Below are 11,786 nucleotides of genomic sequence, written 5' to 3' on the forward strand. Positions count from 1 at the left end.
TTGCACAAACACCTGAGTTTGAGCCAATAATTCTGTGGTCATTTTGAATACTGGCTTATGAATCTCTGGATCCTAGAGGCCTACCCCCTGGGGTAATCCTAGGAGTAAGGAAATAAGAAGTGAAACAGCCCCTCTCTTTGCTGTTCCTTTATTACTGAATCACATGACCAAAGATCTAATCTAATGTCGTATGGCATTTGACAATCATGACTCACATCACACCAAATTATTACCCCAACAGCATTCTCAGAACATACATACCAGGAGCCACCATCTAATCATGCCAGCCAGAAGCAGACAATGGGAGTGTCTGAGAGATCTTGGGGTCACTAGAAACTCGCCTCACAATAAGAGAATACAGCCCAAAGCCTTCCCTAATTAGCACCATTCCAATCATCAGAAAAAGATTCCAAAGTCTTAGCCAGCAGCAACTCAGAAAGTACTGTTGACTTGCCTAAAACAAATCACTTGCACACAAATCTCTCAGATTCCATCATGTCAGACTCCCACCCAAATCCACCAGTGGCCACCCGGAGCCTGCACAGCCATCCCAAATTCCCCCAGGTTGGCATTTAAGCCTCTTGAAAGATCAGGTCGCAAACCCAAAGTCCTGCAAGACTAAACAGGGAGTGTCAAGCGGCCACACTGATGTGACAGGGAGTCCGGGGACAGTGACAACTGGGGACCACAGGGCCCATCTCCCGTGCACAGGAGGCAGCCACTGCTCACTGCCTGATCTGCTTCTTTATAGAGTCCCAAACCTGGAGGTTTTCTGGGTTGTTCCCAATTTTTTAAAACCTTTGTGTACTGAAAATTATAACACTTCTGTAGGCTGGCTTACAACCCCTAACTTTGATCGTAACCCACCTTTCTAGACTGGTTTCCCCCCACTCTCTAACAAGAACCCTTTGATTCACTCTTACATATACTGTGCACATCCTAACTCCAAGCCTCTGTCTGTGTTATACACCCTCCTACCTATGCGGCACCATAAGACACCCCAAAGAGTTCATCCCACACTCCCTTCACTATTCCCAAAAGTTTTCCCAAGCCACTCCAGCACAAGATGCTTGCCCCCTCCTATGAACCCTACAGGTACTTACTTTTCACTCTGGCATTTAATCATCTTGCCTTGCTTCTTAATCACAGGTATATCTTATCTCTCCAACTAGCCTGTAAATGTTCAATCTCTTCCTCATGCTTGCTTCCACTTACGGCACCAGTAAGGGGAGCCCTGCACCTGAGCAGCTTAATAAATACTTACTAGATTGGAAAACTCTCTTTAACCAGTTTTCAAACCATGGGTTACATCCACTACAGAGCAGTTAAGTCACCTTAGTGGGAGACAAAAAGCATTTTTAAATGAAAAATAAAAGAATAAAAGTACCAAAGGAGATTGCACCACGCAAAAGAAGGTAGTGCTTTGTGAACTTAAATTAAGATTCTGACATACATGATTTAGTGTACCTAGGTCATGACGTAATTTTTATTTCTTAATGTAGGTCACAGTCAAAACACCCTATTCTTAAAGAGTAAATTAGCTCAACCACTGCTCTGTGAAATTTTTTTGACCTATACCTATATATTACCTATAAAGAAAAAATATCCAATGGACGCCTCTGCCCACCCAAGTCAGCTTCCCCTGCTAGTTCACTGAACTTGCATTTCAGAGAAATACAGAGGCTAAGGAACTGCTATTCTATTCTCCACTCCATTCTGCAACTTTTTGCAATCATCCTTCAAACTCGCCAGCCCTCAGATGTTGCAAGCTGAGGCTTGGGGAATTTGTTCAGCAAATCACCCTAAGTCATCCTTGCAACAAGAAAGCAGAATTCAGAGCTCAGGAAAAAACCGGCACCAGCTAGCTTCCCACTGCATGTTCCTCGGGAACTGGTAATGGCACAGGTTAGGACAGACCTGGCCCTGGGAAAGGCAGTATCCCTGGGCCCCAAATTTCCTCCTTGCTCCTTGTCACCTTGCTGCTCCCCCATCTTGTTGCTTCCCCACCCCAACCCCCCCCCCCACACACACACACACCTATGAAGGGACACCAGGACTACTAGCCTAAGGGTCTCGGTGGAGAGCAAAATTTAACTTGTTTCAAAGCCCAGCAATTTATGTGTTTAGCAAATTCCATTCTTCGTCAAATCTCCAATCCCAACTTGCTTTGCCAACTTCAGGTTCAGTACCTGACAATGTCACAGGAATGGCAATACAGCTCAGTCTTCCAGTTCAGACTCTCAGTCCCACTCACTAGCATCCTCTACTGCTATGCCCAAGCCGATGCCCCACTCTGAGGGTCTTCTTTCCCCTAGTTCGGGCAGCCTGGTTTCCCACCAGTCCCAGAGCTTCAGTGGCTTGCAGGACACCTATGTTTGGATGTCTTGGCAAATACAGGAAATCTCCGCGGCCTGAGTGTCAATTGCTTCTCTCCAAAATACACATTTCCGATTTCTCGAGTTACCAACGACAGCAGTTCCAAGGCCCTGGCGTGTAATCAATTTCCACAAAGAATTAATTTCCATTCATCTCCTTCCTTCACCCTGCCCCTGTCAACAGATTATTTCAACAGTAATGCTTCTAAAATCCACCCTCTTTTCCATTTTCAGTTATCCCAGTCCAAATTCTGAGCACTCCACAACTGTAACAGTCTACTGATTTGTCTCCTAACATTACTTTTAAAAAACCTTTCCAAATACCTTCCTGTTACGTCACTCTCTGGCTCAAAATCCTTTAATGTCTCCCCAGCACACACAGGGTAAAGTGCAATTCCCCAGCCTGGCTTTCTAGGACTTTCACAATCCTAACCATTGTTCCTCTCCATCTTTATCTCCTGCTCAGGAAACGTTCCCTGGTCTGGCCAAGCCCACCTCCTGTCTCTCAGGAAAGCCATGTTCAATCACACCTCATGACCCATCTCAAGGGTCTCATCCTCCAGGAATAAAGTCCTGGTGATTCCTGCCCATAGCACTCTTCTCGGAGCTCCAGCAGCACCTCTCCTATACCTTGCATTTCGACAGTTAATTGTGCCTTATCTTGAGGTCTTATTTCACACGCTTAAGTGTTTCTGTCTCCTCCCTGAGACTAAGTCCTGGACGGAATCATCTCCTGTATCTTTTGTATCCTCTCTCACTGAGATAACTGTTCAGACCTATTCTCCTCTGGCAGTACCTCTGCTACCTCTGGCACCTGTAGTTTCTCCCTCTCTTGCCTTTGGGCCTTGGCCAGCGAGTTATTCTCCAAGTGCTGACTTACTTCATGACTTAGTACCATAAATCCATCCCCCAACTGTAACCTTTCCTTCCATATTCCTCCTCCCACCCCCAGCATTTACAGTGCCTCAGGCAGCCATAGCACATTAATTTGAACTGGAGCTCTCAAATCACTTCCACCAATGGGATTTCTGAGGCCTTAGATTTCTTGTGTGCCTCTTATCATCGTTCCCTGAGAGCCTGGCATAGTGCTGAGAACACAGCAGCCCCTCAAAAGTGCCTGTGGAGTTTAACTTAATTCCCGTGTTCCCCTGTGTTTCAAGTTCCTTGAGACCTGGAACCTCTGTTTACACACCTTAGGAGGGCATCACAAAAGCCTGCGATACCTGTTGATCACTCACTTTCAGGCAAACTGCACCAGAGACACTTTTCTAGAAAGAGGAGTGTAAAGAAGATAGTGGTGGCCTGTACGTAACCCTGCGCCTGGCGGCCTGACATCATGAAAACGCCTGCCTGGTGGAAATGTTCCAAAGCTCCAGAAAACTGCCTAGGACTGCCTGATATCAAGGAGGCGGTGGCACCCCCACCGCCTGGCAGGTGGGCTTCTTTAGATTTCTGAGTCATTCCTAAAGTGAAGGCGCTAAGCCCTGAACTCCAAGACAGGGAAGAAAAATCTGCCTTTGAAATTGTTTGCACATGACAAACTCCCAGCCCAGGCCCCCACCCGAGCACCCCACTTGCCCACAGTGCCAGTTCCAAGGAGGGCCAGGGGACACCGGTGAGGAGAGGCAGGATTAAACCGCATGTAAGGAAGTGGGGGTGGACAAAAGGGGCCAGAAAGGGAAGGGGGCAACCCCCGAGGTGGAGGGTGTGTCGCGCCGCGCGTCCCGCAGCCCGGCACTCGCCCGCTCGCTCGCTCGCTCGGTGGAGTGGGCAGGAACGCGCGAGGCGCCGGGAGGGTTGGGCTGGCGGCCCAGCCGGAAAGGGTCAGGGAGGGGGCAGTTCAGTCTCCGTCGGAGAGGCGACTCCGGACAACCGCTCAAAGTTGGGGAGGGGGTTCCTCTGCGAGCGCCCGCGGCGGGCGAGATAAACAAGGCGGCGCACGGGCGAGCGGGCGGCCACCCCCCACCCGGCCAGCGCGGGCACTGGCACTGCCGCAGCGCCCCCGCGCCCCGACCGGCCGCTGCCCCGGCGGCGCCCGCCTCCCGGGCCCCCAGGCCGCCGGCCCGGCCCCCGCGGGCGCGCGGAGCGTGGGAAGTTCCCGGGCCGCCCCAGTCCCCGGGCTGCAGCGCCGCGAGGTCCCCGCTCAGCTCACCTCGCCCCGCCACGAGCAGCAGCGCGGGCCGGGCAGCTCCCGCTCGGACAGCTCGGCTTGGCTCAGGGCTGCAGCTGCCGCGGCCCCAGCCCGCCCACCCGGCGCGGCCCACCGCCCCGCTCCTCTCCGGCCGCCCGCCCGCCGAGGCTCCGTTCGCGCCCACCTGGCCGGCCTGCCCTCCCTCTCCGGGACACTGCGCTCACGTACGCGGCCGCGGCCACAACCCGGCCCGGATTCCCCGCCCGGGAAGGGAGCGGAGGAGCGCGCCAGCCAGCGAGCGAAAGAGCGAGCCTCGGGGACACACCCCCCCGCCCGCCCCCCTCCCCAGCCACAGGCGCCGCGCGCGCGCGCGCGCGCGCGCACGCGGCCCGCGCGCCCCCGCCGGCCACGCGCGCACGCGCCCTCCCCGCACACCCACCGCGCGCCGGGGATACACACCCCCGGCGGCTTGTAGACAGTGGGCGCTCAATAAGTGCCCGAGCGACTCCACGCGCACATGCGCACTTGAACCTGACCGAGTTGTGACACCTCCCCCCACCCCCACCCCAAAATCGGAACAGGCGGCTGCAGCCCCGAACCAAACTTGAGTGTTTGCCTTGTTTCACTGAACCGCAAACCGAGCCAAAGTTTCTTGCTGTTGTTTTTCCAGGCCTGGCTCCGGGACGGGCTTCTCCGCTAGAGGCCGAGCTCGCCCCAGGGCGGGAAAGGAAGCCAGAAAGCTCGAGGCGCCAAGGACGGGAGCTTGGCGGGGGCGATAGAGTCCGAGGCCGCGCAGCCGGCACCCGCCCGGAGCGCAAACGAAAGCGTGAGAGGGAGGGAGCGTCGGAGCCAACCTTTCCATTTTCCTTTTGGGTTAATGTTTTCTTCTCCATTTTATGACATTTTACTCGATTTTACCCGTTTGTAGTTGTAAAGTAAGGCGGTATTTACTCTTTCTGGAATTAAATGAGAGAAAGTTAACTATTAGCTCTCGAGCCCTTATGTAAACGACACCAGTTGCTTTTGGCACCGTTAGGCTCTGGCTTTTGTATAATTTGTAACAAGGAGAATTGAAGCTATTCCATTGTGTTGCTCTATGTTTTTCAGAGATAAGACCAGAGTTACAACGGTAGTGAGGGGCCCCTGGGTCGATAGGTATGGGCAATATACAGTTACATTCAAGTAAGTTTAAGGAATAGAAGCAATAATTTCCCTCCCCCAAAAAGTTTTAAATATTTTTGAACATACTTGTTGCACTTCTTCAACTTGAGGTATGCTGTTTTTCTTGCAGAGAGTCAGTGGGGTGTGTGCTGGAAAGGACTAAACTTTGCAGTCAGACAAGACTGGTTTGCAATCCTGACTTTCCTGCTTTATCTTTATGATCTTCAGCAGATTTTTATGTCTCTGAACCTCAGCTTCTCTACCTGTAAGATGAAATAGAAAACATAGGTATTGGGGCGCCTGGATGGCGCAGTCGGTTGGGCGTCCGACTTCAGCCAGGTCACGATCTCGCGGTCCGTGGGTTCGAGCCCCGTTGGGCTCTGGGCTGATGGCTCAGAGCCTGGAGCCTGTTTCCGATTCTGTGTCTCCCTCTCTCTCTGCCCCTCCCCCGTTCATGCTCTGTCTCTCTGTCCCAAAAATAAATAAATGTTGAAAAAAAAAATTAAAAAAAAAAAAGAAAACATGGGTATAGTGCCTAGCTCCTATCAAATAGGCAATAAATATCGTTTCCCATCCCCTTTCTCCCACCATTTGTTACATTAGAAAAATATCTAAATAGAACAAAATTCCTATAGGACATGTGTTCTCAACTGGGGGTGATTTTGCCCTCAGGAGATGGTAGCAATGTCTGCACACAACTGAGGTGGGGGTGGGGGGCAGTAGGAGGAGGGGAGTGCTACCAGCATCTAATTTGTATAGGCCAATGATGCTGCTAAACATCCTGCAACACACAGGACAGCCCCACACAACAAAGAATTACCTGGTGTCAAATGTCAATAGTGCCACTGTTGAGAAATCCTGCTTCGGATAATACTGCTATCCAATAGTTCACCAAAGACTGATTGTACCTTTCGAATCTCATCCTCAAGGAAACATTCTTGTTTTGCATTAAAAAGAACCAGAATGAAGCCACTGTGAGGATCATAGCAATTCTATTAATGCACAAAACCTTTCTTTAACAGGAAAACGCAGATTCGAATTTTACATTTTATTATTACAAGAATATTTTCGTTAATTACAATAATGTTATGTTCCCTTATTAAGGTATCGTATATGTTATGTAGTACTACGGTTTACAAATAGGTTCGTGTTTTTTCCCTTTTTTCTCAAACAGCGGGTGTTTATTGACTGTATATTCACCTTTGCTAAGTTCCTCGCCTATTCCTGAAGTTTGCAATATAGTCCCTGCCCCCAAGGAACAGACAGCCTAGTTGAAGTGGATTCATGCACATGCAACAATTAAGGAACAATACAAGATAGCATATAATTAAGCTTTAATTGCAGCACCCAGACTAAGGTGGCTCAGAGGAGAGGGAAATGAGTTCCGGCAGCAACAGCCCGGTGCTGCCTACGTGGCTGAGGTGTTCAGTAAATGTTGGTCGAACAAAATGAAATAGTGAAAGCTTTTTACACAAGGTAGGACTCCAACTAGTATATAAACTCCATTACAGTACGTAAACTGCCAGATTTTGTAAATGGATGTTGGTGCTGGGCTGTCAGTTTATTTTTCTTAAAACATCTAGTTCCTGCTTGTAACCAAACCTATAAATCCTCCCCCCCAAACGATTGAACTTTAATAAAACAGGAACAATCATTCATTTGACAAATAAGTGAGTTCCCGCTGGGTGCAAAATGAACCAAAAGGGTCTCTAAGTTTGAACAGAACCCGTAGTTTATGCTGTTTGAGACTATCTTGTGAACACAGGCCAGAAAAAGGCCTGTGCTCTCTCACAGCATGTACTGCACGCATACCCCTTTCCACTGCAGGTATGTACTTGTACAGTTTGCATTCCAGAGTTTTGCACATTAACAGAGACTCAGAGAGAACTTCCCATCACAAACATCCAGTACCAAACACACACCCAGCACTCAGCCGCTTCACACAGAATCCAGGCCCTGTCCTAAAGACGCACAGAATAGCACACACATTACACAAAGCAAACTGTAGAAAGACTTTAACTTGTTGCTTTGCGATCTTGGCTCCCCCCACCGCCAGCCAGCGACTAGAGCTTGCCCTTCCTGGAGGCTCTCCCTCCACCTTGCTTCCTCCCATACCCTAGCCCCCCATTACAATGCAAGCATCTTGTATCTCTTTTCCATCACAGTAATTATCTTCTTGGAAAGCATCTCCCATTAGCTAAGGTTAAGCAAAGCAGCCCAGGCTCTGCCTCATATCATATGGGTATATTTATAGGTGATTTTTAGGGCAATAGGAGTCTGAGATTGCCACTATCCCCAAACCCCTGATGTAACTGCTTCCAGCCTTGCCTCCCTCCAATTCACTCTTTACTATGGCCTCTTCCCTCTGCCTTGCAACTCCTCAAAGGCTTTCTTCCCATAGCTTTATAATAAAGTCCTGGCAAAGCTCATTTAGATCCTTCGTGGTGTGACTCCTAATTAATTCTCCAGCTACTACCTGCCCTTCTGTTTCAACCCCCTTCACACTGCACTCCAGACATGCTAAACGGAATTTTTGTCCTTTGCCTGAACAGACTTTTTCTTTACTTGATACATGCTCTTTTCTCTGCCTAGAACACTCTCCAGCCCTGTCTCTCACCTCTTTACCTAACTATCCCTACTCATTCTTCAGGAGTCGGCTGGCTTCCATAGCACATTCTCTAGCCTCCAAGACTGGATTACGTGCCTCTCCCTTGTGTCCAATAGTACCCCATACTTACCCCACTGCACTGTCTTGAGAGCTTCTTTCTCTTGTCCTAATCCGCTATAAGACTAAACATTTTATGAGGACGAGGAACGTCTCTTATTCTCCACTGAATACCCAACATTTGGTACAGTGCCAGCAGGTAGTAGGCACTTGATAAACATTGATTAACAATGAATTGCTAGTTGGACTGGGGGACTGATAGAGCTATTTCATCCATGATCTGGGCAATCCCTGGTTCAAAATATGTCTCAGATGCTCAGTTAGATTCCAGGGCTGGTGAAGACTTTCTAACCATTTATTTAGAACAGGATGAGGCCTATGGAATGAACTGAGTCCTCAGGTTCCACTTCCACCAGAGCCTGATTTTATACCTACCCTGGCCCCCTGAGCTCCAGATTCTTGTCACCAATCAATTCCCTATTTGACATCTCCACTTGGGTGTCCAATCACATCTCAAATGTACCATGTCCAAAACCAGACTTCTGATTTCCCTCCAGAATTCTGCTTCTCTGCCTCTCAGTAAATGCCAATTCCATTTTTGTAGTTGCTCAGGAAACAGACAAACAAAAACTTGGAGTCATCCTTAACTCCTTACTTTTTCTCATAATCCATGTCCAATCCACGAGAAAATCCTGTTGGTTCTATCTATGAAGTAGTGGGAAAGTAGTGGAAATGGGGGTGGGGGGGGGTGATTTCCACTACTTTTCCATGACTTTCCTACCCAGACCACTGCCTCCCTGACCTGGACTTCCATAAGAGGTTCCTAACTGGTCTCCCTGCTTTTTCTGTTGCCTCCATATTCAACAACATGGCAGTCAGAATGATCCTTTTAAAACCTAAGTCAGTTCATATCACTATTCTGCTCAAAACCTTCAGTGGCTTCCCACCTCCCTCACCAGAAGGTCCTACCTAGTCTTGCCCCAGTCAACTCTCTGACCCCACTGCCCACCACACTTCCCTGGTTCACCCAGTGCCAGCCACTTTGGCTCCCTTGCTATTCTCAGACCCAGTTCCAAAGGCTGGGTTGGCCAACCCAACTCAGCCTTTCCAAGGCTGTTCCTTTAAGTTGGAATGCTCTTCCTCCAGATTCCCACATGACTTCTCCATCTCTTGATTCAGGTCTCTGCTCAAAGGCATCCTTTTGAGAAAGACATTCTCTTGCTAATCTATCTAAAATAACACCACCCAACCATCCCTTGGCTCTGCTTTAGTTTTCTTCTTAGCACTTATCATCACCTGCCAGCCTGTCTCCATCCACTCAACTATAGGTTCAAGGATAACAGAAACTATTTTTTATTTCCTGCTGTATCCCCAGCTTCTAGAATAGTGTCCGGCATAGAATACGCATTCAAGAAATAATCACGAATCAAGGGTCTGGTTAGACCGCCAGAACATTACCCCTGTACTGGGTCCCTATCCACCGCTTTAGTCCCAAATAATCCCTCCAGAATTTAGCTCTCCTACACTAGGGCATCAAGGTCCCAGCTGCCCAATTGCTTGCCACCTGTCTCTCATCCACTTACACTCAGGACTTGTGTTATCAGAGATGCCACACAGTTCTAAACACAGCCTCAAACCAGGCTACGGTTTCAAGTGAAAAGGATAATACCACTAAGTCTGCATTTGCAACATACTTTTTGCTTTTCTTTTGGTTGAGAAAAAGCACAATATATCCTACTGGACAAAACAGGCCCAGCACTTATTTTAAGCTTTTGCATTCTAAAAGGCACAAGACTCCAAAACTCTCAAGAGAAAGGAGTATTCAAGTATGCCTGGGGCAAATGGTGTCTTCTCTCTGATCTGCTCAATCTGTAAGGCTTTCCTGGAGAAGGTGGGCTTTGCATTTCATTAAAGAGAAAGGATTGATAGGTTGCAAGTAGGTTGTTCAAAGCTTAAGGGTATCCTTGGAATAGATTGCTTGGCTCAGCAGAGCCATGCTTTCAAGCAAACAAGTCCTCACATGTGTTAAGATACCCACAGATACACCCCACTGCATAAACACCCAGATCCGTGCCTGCTTCCTCCCAGCTCTAAAACTCTGTGAATATGAACAACAGTACATAATCGAAAGAGGAAAAAATGAGCTGGCTTTGGGAACATGGACCATAAAGCCCTATGACTCTGGGTATGAAAGAATGTGTAAGCCCAGGCAGGCTCTCTGCGCACATCTGGTTTTTCCTTTTATGCTTCTGTGATTTCTATGACACAGGAAATCCATTCTGGAACAACCCTGTCTGCTTTCTAGTGAGTGCATTAAAAATGGGGATTAAAAGTATGTTTATCTTGCTGGTCAGAGCAGAAAGATGAAATCCAGAACAGAACCATTTTGAGGGTGGACCAACTCCAGCTTCATCCTACACTGTGCCCCGGGGGAGGTGCTAGTAACTGAGACCAGAGGAGTGCAAGTCCGAGGAAATAATTTTTGCACAGGCTTAAGACTATCTAGACATGGATTTCACTCTGAAACATACCAGGTACAGGAAAATACCACGTGGTGAAAATACCAATTCAGCTCAACTCAACAAATACTATTAAATACTAAATACTAACAGAGCCCTTCTCTACAAGGTTTCCACATTATAACCTCTGTGATAATAATCTTCTCATAGAAAGTCCTTAAAATGGGCTGATGTAGCCAGCTTTTCCCACCCATTGGAGAGATAACACCGAGCTATTTAAGAGATAAGCAACGTTAAATAAGGTGGGAAAGGACAAGAAACATTAGACTGTGAAATTAAAGAGGACTGGGTTATGCTTGGGGTTGCAGGGAGCCTGAAGTCACCTCGGCCCCTAGATTACAAATGTTACTCAAAAAATAGATTGGGGGCTATCAAAAGAGAGAGAGGAGAGATCAAGCAAAGGCAGGACAACCAGTCAGAAGCACAGAATTGCCAGAAAAGTATACACTGTGAATGCCCACCCAGGCCATCCTTTATTTTATTTTCTTGGGTTCCGATCAACAGTAATAATTAACTTTTCTGCCCCCTGTTTTGGTCATGTAACTCTGCCCTTAAAGCTTTCCTACTTTCCCTGTAATGGCAGAAGGGGCTGCTGGCCTAGTAAAGTTACCAGAGTTTCATTTTTGTCAAGCTGTTAAACTTCATCCCCTCAAATATATTCCATTTTGTTCACTAGCCTCACATAAGCATTCTGCCATTCTTCCTTATTCTTCTATAGGACCAAACTCCTGCCAAGGCAGGTATGCCTGCCACAACCCAGACCACCCAGATGTCAAGAATGGCCCAGCGGCACCTGGGTGACTCGGTTCAGCGTCAGACTTCTCCTCAGGTCAGTATCTCATGGCTCCCGAGTTCAAGCCCTGGGAGTCCTACCAGCCCCACATCAGGCTGTCCGCTGTCAGCACAGAGCCTGCTTCAGATCCTCTGTCCCCCTC

General features: G+C 48.3%; 1 protein-coding gene and 1 long non-coding RNA gene across 3 annotated transcripts in view; one reads left to right on the top strand and one right to left on the bottom strand.

Annotated features, from left to right (window-relative positions):
• Positions 1-4,804, bottom strand: part of ZNF395 (zinc finger protein 395) — a 44,843-nt gene extending 40,039 nt beyond the window's left edge. Inside the window, exon 1 of one of the 2 annotated variants that reach the window (XM_058720773.1) lies at positions 4,691-4,804. The gene's annotated coding sequence lies outside the window, so the exon portion shown is untranslated. The other variant, XM_058720772.1, reaches the window with a different exon arrangement.
• Positions 3,586-5,487, top strand: LOC131506795 (uncharacterized). Its single transcript, XR_009259141.1, has 2 exons — positions 3,586-3,809; positions 5,177-5,487. It is a non-coding gene; the product is annotated as an uncharacterized LOC131506795 (long non-coding RNA).
• Positions 5,488-11,786: the final 6,299 nt, after the last annotated feature.

Source organism: Neofelis nebulosa, chromosome 3 (genome assembly GCF_028018385.1).
Source record: "Neofelis nebulosa isolate mNeoNeb1 chromosome 3, mNeoNeb1.pri, whole genome shotgun sequence".
Lineage (NCBI taxonomy): Eukaryota > Metazoa > Chordata > Mammalia > Carnivora > Felidae > Neofelis > Neofelis nebulosa.